Consider the following 10,961-nt stretch of genomic DNA (forward strand, 5'->3'; position numbering starts at 1 on the left):
AACACCTGTTAAAACTCAACTCATGACCAGTTTCTGATGCTCCGGGCTGGAGTATTTAATTAAATATTACTCACGCAGGAAGCAGTCCCTGCCAACTCACCCCCAAACTGTACAGTTCATTTTCAGAGAAAAAGGGAGGGAGGGAGGAGCCTGTGCCCTCCTCAGCTGGTACCTCTCCCAGGTCCAGCGCAGCCCTCTTGAAAACTGAGAAAGGAAAGTTAACTTAAGAAGATCTCAGGAGCCAGCGGCCCCACTGCTGCTGGATTACCGTGGACGGCACATACACACTCAGCACACACAGATGCACTCAGAGACGCACACTAACTCACAGACACACTCCGACACACATGCACAGACACACGTGCACAGACACACAGAAACACATTCACACATACACATTCGCACACACTCACACACTCACGGACACACACACACAGCTCCCAAACTCTCCCCGAAGACCAAGTCACCGCGCCTCGGAGGCCTTTAGCATTCCAAGGAGCGTTTCCCTTGAACTTGAACAGGAAAATTACCACCGACGGACCCAGGCTGCTCTGGTTTTTCTGTTTTAATTGATTTCCTGACATAACTAACACTCGTCTCTCCCTTGGTTGCCGGGAGAAGCTGCGGCGGCTTCGGGGCGGCGGGGAGGGCGGCAGCGCCCGGGATGTCTCCCGGCGGGCTCCCCGGGGGAGGCGCTGCGGGCAGGGGGGAGGCGCTGCGGGCAGAGGTGAGGAGCCTCCGGGGGGCTAGTCGGGCCGCGCTGCGGATCCCAGCCATGGCTGGCGGGAAAAGCGAAAGTAACTTTGTGGAGCAGGGTCGCGCTGCCCCCGTGCGGAAGGGGCAGGCCGGCGCCCCCGCCTCGCCGCGGGGATGGTCGCGGGAACCGAGGCCCCGGCCGTTTGGGCACCTAGAAGTCGGAGGGGGCCACCGAGCGTCCTGGGCCCCCTTCCCGGGTCTGCAGCCTCCGAGGCTCAATCACGGGTGCGACGGTCGTCGCGGCCGCCGGGACTCCTGTCCCATCTCGCCCCCGCAGGTGGTACCCTGGGCCGCGCGACCTACCCGCGCCTGCAGCTGCAGCAGCAGCAGCGACGCTGGGCGGCGCCCCGGCCGCCCTTCCTGGGATCCCCGGCGAGAGAAAGGCTCCCCGCGCGCCCCTACCGGGTCCCCAGCCGGGACCCCACCCGGGACCCCACCCGGTCCCCAGTGTCCGGCTCCGCGCTCGGGTTCCCATTCGATCCCCAAGTGCCGCGATCCCCACGCGCACCCGGCCCGGACCCCCACCCACCCACGTACCCGGCCCTGCCTACCGCTCCCGGGAGGCCGCTGCCGCCGCTAGCTCTCCGGGGCCGAAGAGGCTCCCGCCGCCGGGAGCGAAGTCGCCTCCTCTCCGTGGCCCCGGCGCCAGCGCCTGGAGCCTGGTTCCTGCTGCGAGCGCGCGGGCTGCCCGAGCGCGACTTCTGTGCAAAGAAGAAAAAGCAACCCAAGGCTTTAAAGTGGAAAAAAAAAAAAAAAGAAAGAAAGAAAGCGCCGGGGGCGGGGCCGTCCCGGGGCCGTCCCGCCCCCGCCCCGCCCCGCCCCGCCCCGCCCTCGGCTCCCCCTCGGGCTGCGGCACGCGGGGCACTGTGAGCTGCTGGGGCGGCCGCGGGGCGCGGGGAGCTGGGCGGGCGGCCGGTCACGTGCCCGGCGCTCGCTCGGCCGCCCCCGCCCCCGCCCCCTCCTCCGCCGCGCTGCCGCCCCACCCGGAGGCCATCGGGGCGCGGGAGGCTGCGGCTGGGAGGCCGCGCGGGCGGCGCCGAAGCTGCGGTCCCTCTGGAGGACTCTGGGAAACGCCGGACAGCCCTCTGGACAAGAGGCCGGGGTTGCAACACTTGGCGGGCTGCGGTGGTGCCCGGCCCCCGAGTGGAGGCGAGGGGTTTACTAATAATTTTTAAAACCTCTCGAGAGGGTCGGGGTTTCTTCAGTAACCCCGGGAGCGAGGCCTTGCTTGCCTCATCTGAAATTCCCAGCAGTTTAAAGTTCCGTAATTCTAGGGCACAGGAGGGGTTCATGGGACCGCACATAATCCAGGGACGCCACGCCCGGCCGGAGCCCACCCCTCCCGACGCATTTCCTTCTCTGTACCCACAGACACGGGGATCTTGGGACTCCCAGACCTAGGGGGAATCAAGCAACTCGGCATCCGGGCATACAGCAAACGTGCTCCATGAACGTTTGTTGAATGAATGATGGAATGAAAGAAAGGAGGGAGGGAAGGAGCAAGGGCCATAGCCCGGTAGGTACCCACCACCTCCCACCCCTCTACACTTCTTTGTATAGAGTGTCCTGTGGCTCTAGGTGACCAAAGGAATTTTCCTCTCTTGCCCCCAACAGAGCAGTCACTTGACCTCTAGAATGGGGAAGACTTCAAAGAAAGATATTCTTAAAGAACAAAATCTCCTTGCATTCCTCCACCCCTCATTGTATGTAGTGTCTATTGAAGGGAATGGAGAATTAGCATTATTGGAGAAGCTGTTAAGAATAATGTGGTTCCCTAGTTATTTCATCTTTACCATAACTCTGTAAGAACGGGACTGTTACTCGGGTTGTAAAGATGAGGTAGCCGTAACTGGCCAAAGACCCTGCTGTAGCAGAGCGTGGAGCCAGCTGGGCTCTCTGAGATCCCAAAGTTTGTTGTCTTCTCACCTCACCATGCTGAAAATCAGGTTTTTTTGAATTTTAAAAATACTAAGGCTCAACTAGCAGTCACGGGCAGGGCAGGCCTGGGTGGTCGTTCTGGCCTTGGTTAACATTCCTGGTTCGAATTGTCTAGGATGTTGAACCAGGCCAGGCGGGAGGGCAGCCATTGCTAGCACCCAGGGGTGCTTTGCATTTAAAAAGAGCACTGGACTCCCTTGGCCACTTGCAGTTTGAGAACCATTAGTTGTCCCAAGATGCAATGACACTTGAAAGAACTGTGAAAACATCCAGGCAGGCAGGAGGTCTGTCCGAGTTCCCGGTGTCCCCCAGAGTAGTCTGATCCCTGGAAAGCATGGCCGCCTCTGTGCTCTCTGTGCTCCATTTCCTTCCCTCCGAGAATAACCATAGTGGGCATGTTACCCAGGATGTGTACGCCCCTCACCGGAAGTGGTCCTGGAAGGGTGGGCTGGAGGCTCACGCTGTAGCCGCACAACCTGGGACCGTGATGATGTCAGCCTTCCTGAGGGGAACTCCTCCAGGCCTCGCCCCTTTTCCTGGAGGATACCTACCAGGTAGGTACCTTGGGCAGACTAGGTGTAATTCAAGTAGTAGGATCTATTCATCTGGGACCAGAGACCCCACCTTTGGTATGAGGGCCCTGAAACAGGCCCTTCCTAGTTAGAAGCCCTCAGCACTCCCAGCCCACCCTCCTGCAGCATTAATCTTGGCGTCTCAGCGCTGATCCAGCGGTGTAATTAGATTCTGCTGACCTAAATTTCCCAGAGGAATCCCTGGGGAGTGAGCCTTCCTCTCCTCCAGGACAAGAGCAGGTTGGCGGCACGATGCTGGAAAGCTGAGACCCGGAGCCGTGTTGAGCAACTGTGGAGACCAGGCTGTGTGAAAGGGGTGTGTGCTCATCCTATCAGCACTGGTACTATTGTTTGTTAAAAAGATACAGAAACTTGCGGTACTGTAACATCAGCTGATAAACACCATCCAGGAATCTGAAGGCTGACTCAAGTCTCAAACCAAGTATGTGTGCTCCCCAGGGGTGAGCAGGGAGGGCTGTGGCTCTGGGCTCCTGGTGATGTCACCCCCCCCACTCCACCCCCACCCCGACTCACATTTCATCACTTGTAATAGCCAAACTTGCTCACTTCTCTAATCTGTCCCAGGAAAACGACGGGGAGGAACTATTAGATAGCAAATTAGCATCAACTGCTTTTTCTAATGATGAAGTCTGTCCAGAGATGTCTCAGACACCCTTTGAGCCTTTAGAGCAGAAGCCTGCTGCCCTCACAAGCTCCCATCTCCTAGGGGCTCCTGTGATCTCTGAGTCCCTTTTGCTGATTGGAGTGAATGGGCCAGGAATTTGGGATTAGCAAACCTAAGGCAAACCTCAGCTCTGCCATTCACCAGCTGTGTGCCCTTGGGCAAGTGACTTAATCTTTCTGGGACCCAGTTTTCTCATCTGTAGAATAGCTCTACCTGTTTCCCAGGGTTTGGGGGCAGGGGTGGGGAGGGTAGTATTCATTCAACAAATATTAATTGAGCACAACATGTTCAAGGTGTTGTGTTAAATGAAATTTGGAGGGTTTTGACGACTGTCAGGATGATAGATACATTTTAGATGTTATTGACAATAATATCAAGAGGTTTCCTAGAAAAAAAAATACTGAAGCAGATGAATAATATTTAGGCCCATTCTGCACCCCTAACACAAGCTATACCATAAAGTATCTCACGAAGTGAAACTGAAATACAGTGGACCTTATCTTACAGAACTTTGATCTTAAAGCGTTCATGAGTCAGTTCACAGATTCTTTCCATAGACTGCCCTTAAATATCTGGGGCTTTCACTCCACATCACATCATTGTTAGACAGTGACACCTGCTGGCAGAGTGCGATATTGCAGTGCAGCTCTATCAGACATTGGTAATCATGAGTCCAAAAGGATAATGCAAAGTTTCCATGACTTCAAATGAGACAATGGTTGGCAACCAGCCTTGAGGAGAGTTCCCATGACCTTGAGAAGAAATTGACAAAGAGATGACCTTGACTTGTGACAATAGTTATTGCCAAGTTCTTCTAAAACACTCTCAGTGAAATAAAAGTGAGCAGGCTGTGATCTTGACTGTCTTAACTCTTCACCAGACGTTTTCAACAGTTTTTCAGTGTATTTCCCCCCCACGGGCCAGCTTCAATATTATAGTAAAATTCCATTAAAGTAATACAGGTGAAGCACCCCTCCAAGTATCTTTTTTGTTGTTGTTGTTTACTAAATACTGAGGAACTGAATGAATAGACGTTGAACAGCACTATTCTGCATGCTGGAGAGAGAGTAGTAAACAAAACTGACCAGGCTCCTGGCCTTAGAGAATTTCTATTTAAGTGGGAGAGACAGACTATAAACAGCAAATGAGATCATTTCAGATAGTAACAAATGATAAAGAATTGTTTTATGTAAATTTGCTCTGTGGTCTATTTTTCTTTAGAAAGAAAGGTATTCAAGTGAACTCAGTTCAAACTTGAAGACTCAGTACATAAAGATTCTAGAAAGGTCATGCTTCTGTCTCAAATGCCAGATCAGAGACCTCCAATAGTCTGGGACTCATCTCCTTCCTGTCCCCCACAGCAGTTTGCGGTGTTTGGTAGACACCTTGAAAATGAGTCCAAACTCACAGGTCTGGCTTCTCTGTTCCGTCCTTATCTCAGGATGCCCCATTTTCCAGCCAGAGGGTCAGCTGCCAAGTTCATTAAGCAAGCATTTAGTGGGAGTGAGCCGAATGCCCCATTCTGTGTTGGGAGCTTCCTGGGTTAACACGGATCCCATGAGGAACCAATTTGGTAAGTGACATGGATCAGTTCCCACTCTGCTTCACTCCTGGAAAAATAACTCCAAGCCTTTAGAGCGTCAGTCCTTTTACCCTTCTGCACAAAGCCTGGCACTTTCTGGCTGGGGATTGGTGATGCTGGTTCTGGATGGGCTTTTCCCTCACTGGGGATGTCCCGAGTATTTCTCTTCAGGAGAGATCAGTTCAGAAGAAGAAAGAATGAAGGTGTCCAAACCTATAGGATGATCATAGCTATAGTGATATTTTTAAAGCTAACACTTATTAACCACTTACTATATGCCAGGTTCTGTGCTCTGCATTTTACTTGTATCGTCTCGTGCACCCCTTCCACAAGGTGGGTACTAGGATCATCTACATTTTCGATGGGGAGACTGAGACGTGAAGTGGTAAGTCGATCCCCCAGAGTTGCTCAGCTAGTCAGTGGCAGAGCCCAGACTTGCACCCAGAGTGACTCAAAAGCTCACGCTACATGCTGGGCTGGGTCTGATTGACCCCTGTGAACTCAGGGCGTCTGGAGCACCAAGTGGCAGAGAAAGAAGGGTAAGTGTTTCTCAACCTCTGGAAGGGGTCAAAGACACAGCAACAGCCAAACAGGAGCCCTGTGCAAGTCAGAGACCAGCTGACAAATGCGTGAGTGGACACTAAGCAGTGGCTCTGAGGGCAGGTGAAGGGTCGGCAGAGTGGGATACCGGGTGGCCCTCAGCGGACCCAGCTCCATGTTCATTCATTTCCCCTAAGTAACTCCTAACACTGTCCATCCTTGTGTCACCTCCTCTGCCCTCCCTCTGTGCCACACTGTCCTGGGTGAGAAAATGTGTCCCCACAATTCTTGCCCACCTGGAACCTGTGAATGTGACCTTATTTGGAAATAGGTCCTTACAGATGTCATCAAGTTGGGTTGGGGTGGGCCCTAATCTGACGATGGATGTCCCTGTAAGAAAAGAGAGAGATTTGGACACAGAGGAGAATGTCATGTGATGACAGGGGCAGAGATTGGACGGATGTATCCACAAGCCAAGGAATGCCAGCACCCACTGAAGCTGGAAGAGGCCAGGAAGAATTCTCTCCTGGAGCCTTTGGAGAGAGCGTGGTCCTGCTGACATCCTGGTCTTGGACTTCCAGCCTCGGAACTGTGAAAGAATCAGTTTTAGTTGTTTGAAGCCACTCAATTCGTGGTACTTTGTTACCGCAGCCGAGGAAACGGATACACAGGCCATCATCACCTCTCACCTGGATGACTGCCAGCGCCTTCTCTCCCAACTCCTTGCTGGCATTCGTGGCCCCTCCAATCTGATTTCTACTCAGCAGTGGAAGTGATATTTGCAAAATGCATGTCAGAATTCTTCATGTGCCCACAGGGCTCTAGGTGGTCTGTCTTCTGCCTGCCCTAGCCCTAACCTTAACCCTGTCCCATTGGCCCCACGTGGCACCTGCACCCCCCCACCTTCCTCCTACTGCTCCTTCAAGTTCTATGCTCCTTCTTTCTTGTACCGAGGCCTCTCTGCCTGGATTTCCCCTCCTCCCTTGCTTCTCCCCCAGGTACCAGCTCCCAGCTCCCAGCTCCCATCTTCTCCTGCCTGATCATTATTTCTCACTGTACATTCTCCCATGTACCGCTTCCTCTATACCCTTGTCACAGAAGACAGCTTTACTCTTACTTATTTCAGACCTTGGCACACAGTAGGCTCTTGTATCAGTCAGCCATTGCTGCATAACAAACAACCCCAAAACACAGTGGCTTCAAGCCACAACCATTTCTTCTTGCTCACATTTCTGCCAGGTAGCTGGGGGCCAGCTAGTCCACCAGGCTCTGCTTTGGGTTATCAGACTGCCCAACTTGGCTCACAGATCTGTTCTATGCATTCATCCCAGAGCAGAAGGGGCAATGGAAATTTCCAGAAAGCTCCTCTCCTGGTGGTGGCAGAGGTGCTGGGGAGGAAAGCCCAGCAGTGAAAGCGCATTTCAATCTCTGCTCGTGTCTCAAGTCTACTCGCTTCCAGTTGGCCAAAACCAGTCTGAGCTCCAGGTCATGGGATGGGGAAGAACTCATCTCTAGGGGCTGGGGTGGAGGACAATAAATATTTCTCTCCTGCAATCCTCAATCAATATTTGTTGACTAAATATGTTTGCTTGAGCAAGATTAGTCAAATGGAAATACAGGGATGCAGAATTCCAAGAGGGTCCTGGATGCTCTGCAAGTTTGACGTGCCTTGGGCCTGCCCTGTGCTGACCATTCTCCGGGAGATCCTGCAATGGTCAGCGTTAAGCTCCTGTGAAAGAACAAAAAGGTAGCACCCAACTTCACTGCGGGGGCCACAGAGGGAGACCCTGCGGGAGGACTCCATCCTCTTTCCTCCCAGCTCCTATGGTCTCTTCCCTGGTTACACAGGCCCTGCTGATGCTTTATGGCCCACAGCTGGCCAGTTGGTCAGCCCTGGGTGCCCTTCTCCAGAGAACATGCATCCGGCCAGCCCCCAGCAGTGCCCTGCTCTCCCCGCCCCTCCTTATGATGACAGAATTGCATGTTCCTGTGTCTGGAAGTTACCTCGCAGTCCCCCTCCCCAGAGGAATGCAGGTGGCTGACTGATGCTTCTCTCTTTGCCTGGATTATTGGCTGGGCAGCCTCTCATGCATAGAATCCTCCAAGTTCAGCACTGGGCAGAGGGGGATGGCCTTGAACCCAGTCCACGATGGGTGAGGAAACTGAGGCGTGCAGCCAGGAATGACTTGCTTAGGACCTCAAAACTAGCTTTAGATTTAAATCCCCAAACTGGTGCAGAAACGTAAGGTCTCTCTTGGTACCAAAGCCAGCTCAGAAGTCATGTTGGTAACTACTGTGTATAAAATAGATAAACAACAGTCTTCTTCTGTGTAGCCCAGGGAACCATATTCAATATCTTGTAGTAACCTATAATGAAAAAGAACATGAAAACGAATGTAAGTATGTATATGTATGACTGAAGCAATGGGCTGAACACCAGGAATTGACACAACGGTGTAAACTGACTATACTACAATAAGAAAACAAAAAGAAAAAAATTTTTAATTAAAAATGTAAAAAAAGAAGTCACATTGGGGAGCCCCTGTCTTCCTCCAGCGGAAGCCCCAAGCTCAGCCCCCAGGCCCCTGTAAGGAGGCCATTTCTGTTACTATTATCTTAGTATTTCTGCTGCACAGGTAACTCACAGGAAAGCAGGGTGGCCAAGGGTGCTTAGGGACCCAGCTGCCAGGGTTGCCTGGCAGCCCACCTGCGACTGCAGGAGAGTCATCTGATCTCCGGCCTGGGGCTCCTGTCTGTGCAGGGCGCATGGTGACAGAGGCCACCTTGTGAGCTTGCAGGAGACCCTGCCTTTGCCCTCCCTGTCTCCGGTCCCAGGGGTGGGCAGCAGTGACCCCTGGGCACGACTCTGCCTGCCTGCTTGGGTTCCCAGTCGATGCTGAGGTGGGGGAGACTGGGGCCCTGACGACCAGCCACGTGTGGGCAGTCCTGGGGCGCAGGTGGTTAACGCCCACAGGGGCAAACCTTTAACCAATGGGATACGGGAGCCAAAGGGTTGGTTCTCCCCCTGAGGTGCAGCTCCAGGGTCTTCCCAGCACAGCCCGGAAGGGCGGGGCAGTAGGCGGTGAGGCCCGCTCAGGGACGCCCATGCTTCTCCCCCACAACACTCCCCTCCCCTCGCTGCTGGCCTGAGATCACAGGTGTCGGGAGGCGGGAAGAGTCAGCATTCATAAAGCCCTCAGTGTGGGGCCCGGCCTGGAGCCCCCACAGGTGGGAGCGCTCCGATAATTCCTGACATAGCTGTTGTCCCCGGAGCAGAACTTTCCAAGAAGGGGATTCCTGACTCAACACGGCTGACCCAACACTCATATCTCGCTGTCTCCCTCCCAAAATGTATTATTGAAATGAGTTTTTTCAAGTATGAGTGCGCGAGGGCAAAGAGGTTAGGAGAGAAAGTATCTGATGAGGGATGTTAACAAAATGTCACAGGGAGGGCACGTGGTGGCGGGCTGGGCGGAGCAGAGGGAGTGCCTGCAGAGAGGAGGCCCCGCACCCCACAGAGCAGGGGTACAGATCCCTCCCTCCGAAAGCAGGTGTAAGGCTGGTGAGAAGGGGAGGCCTGGTTGAAAATGCAGGTGAAGGAGTGGGATTCCAAACCCCCTCCCAGCCAGGGGCAGCCAGGCTGCGTCCTACCCCCCTGGGGGGAAGCTGGGCTCAGACACCTGGCCGAGTGGAAGGGTGTGGGCAGTGAGGCACCTTACTGAAAATAACGTGTTGAAGCCCAAGTCTGCACGATGAACTGGGACCTCTGCCCTCTCCCCCTTGGCCAGCTCCCAGGGCGCTGGTGGCCAAGCCCCATAGAGTAATCTTTTGTGGGGAATCTAACCTGTCCAAGGGCAAAGACCTACAGATCCTTACACTCGGCCCCCCAACAAGTGGACTCCACTGGTTGATAAACATCTCCCATACATGCTGGGTTTCCATCAGCTTTCTGTTTATGTTTTTTTGTATTTGGGAGAAGGTAATTAGTTTTATTTTAATGGAGGTCCTGGGGATTGAACCCAGGACCTCGTGCATGCTAAGCACATGCTCTGCCACTTAGCTATACCCTCCCCCTGTCCATCACCTTTCTAAGCCTCGCTTTCAAACGTGAGTGGGGAGCTGAGGATGGTGGTCATTTGAACAGAGTCCGAGCCGGTCAGGAGAGGCGAGGTTTTTTATGATAACAAGCTCCCCAAAGCTCAGAGCCTTTAACTCTCGTTCACACTCCCTGTTGATCTCTGCTCCATGTTGTCCCCGCTCAGGGACCCAGACCAGTGGTGCCTCAACCATCTGTGGGTGGCTGTCTCAGAGGGAAAGTGTGATAACTGCCATCATGACTCACTACCTTTATTCATCATTTTTGTTGTTGAGTTTCAATGATCTGAAACTGATAGAAAAGTGGCAAGAATTGTGTAGAGTTGCTGTCTCTTGAATCACTTGAGAGTTCTGACATGATACGCCTCCTTGCCTCCCAAAATAAGGCTACTCTCCTCCCTAACCGTGACACTCCATCCATGCCAGGGACCTCGCTGTGGCATGTGAGCACCCTCTAATCCTCAGACCCCACAAGTTCTGCCAGTCGTCCCAGTAATGGACTTCAGAACAGAAGGACCCAGTTTGGAATTATGTGTCACCTTTGGCTGTTACATCTCTCTTGCCTCTTTTGACCTGGAATTGTTCCTAAATCTTTCCTCGACTCTCATGACCTGGCTCCTTAGAAGTAAGTCTCATGACTACAGGCCAGTTATTCTGTGGAGTCCCTCAGTCTGGGTCTGTCTGCTTCCTCATGACAAGATTCATGTTGTGCCTCTTTGGTAGGAAGACCACAGAGTGACGCTGGCTTCCCCATGTTGCCTCCCGTCAGGTGGCACTTGACTTTTATCCATCC

General features: G+C 53.4%; 1 protein-coding gene across 2 annotated transcripts in view; it reads right to left on the bottom strand.

The window, feature by feature from the left end:
• Positions 1-1,476, bottom strand: part of SPSB1 (splA/ryanodine receptor domain and SOCS box containing 1) — a 62,269-nt gene extending 60,793 nt beyond the window's left edge. The window contains exon 1 of one of the 2 annotated variants that reach the window (XM_064494084.1): positions 1,308-1,476. The gene's annotated coding sequence lies outside the window, so the exon portion shown is untranslated. Of the gene's footprint in view, positions 1-1,293 lie in introns of both variants that reach the window. The other variant, XM_064494085.1, reaches the window with a different exon arrangement.
• Positions 1,477-10,961: the final 9,485 nt, after the last annotated feature.

Source organism: Camelus dromedarius, chromosome 14, assembly GCF_036321535.1.
Source record: "Camelus dromedarius isolate mCamDro1 chromosome 14, mCamDro1.pat, whole genome shotgun sequence".
Taxonomy (NCBI): Eukaryota; Metazoa; Chordata; class Mammalia; order Artiodactyla; family Camelidae; genus Camelus; species Camelus dromedarius.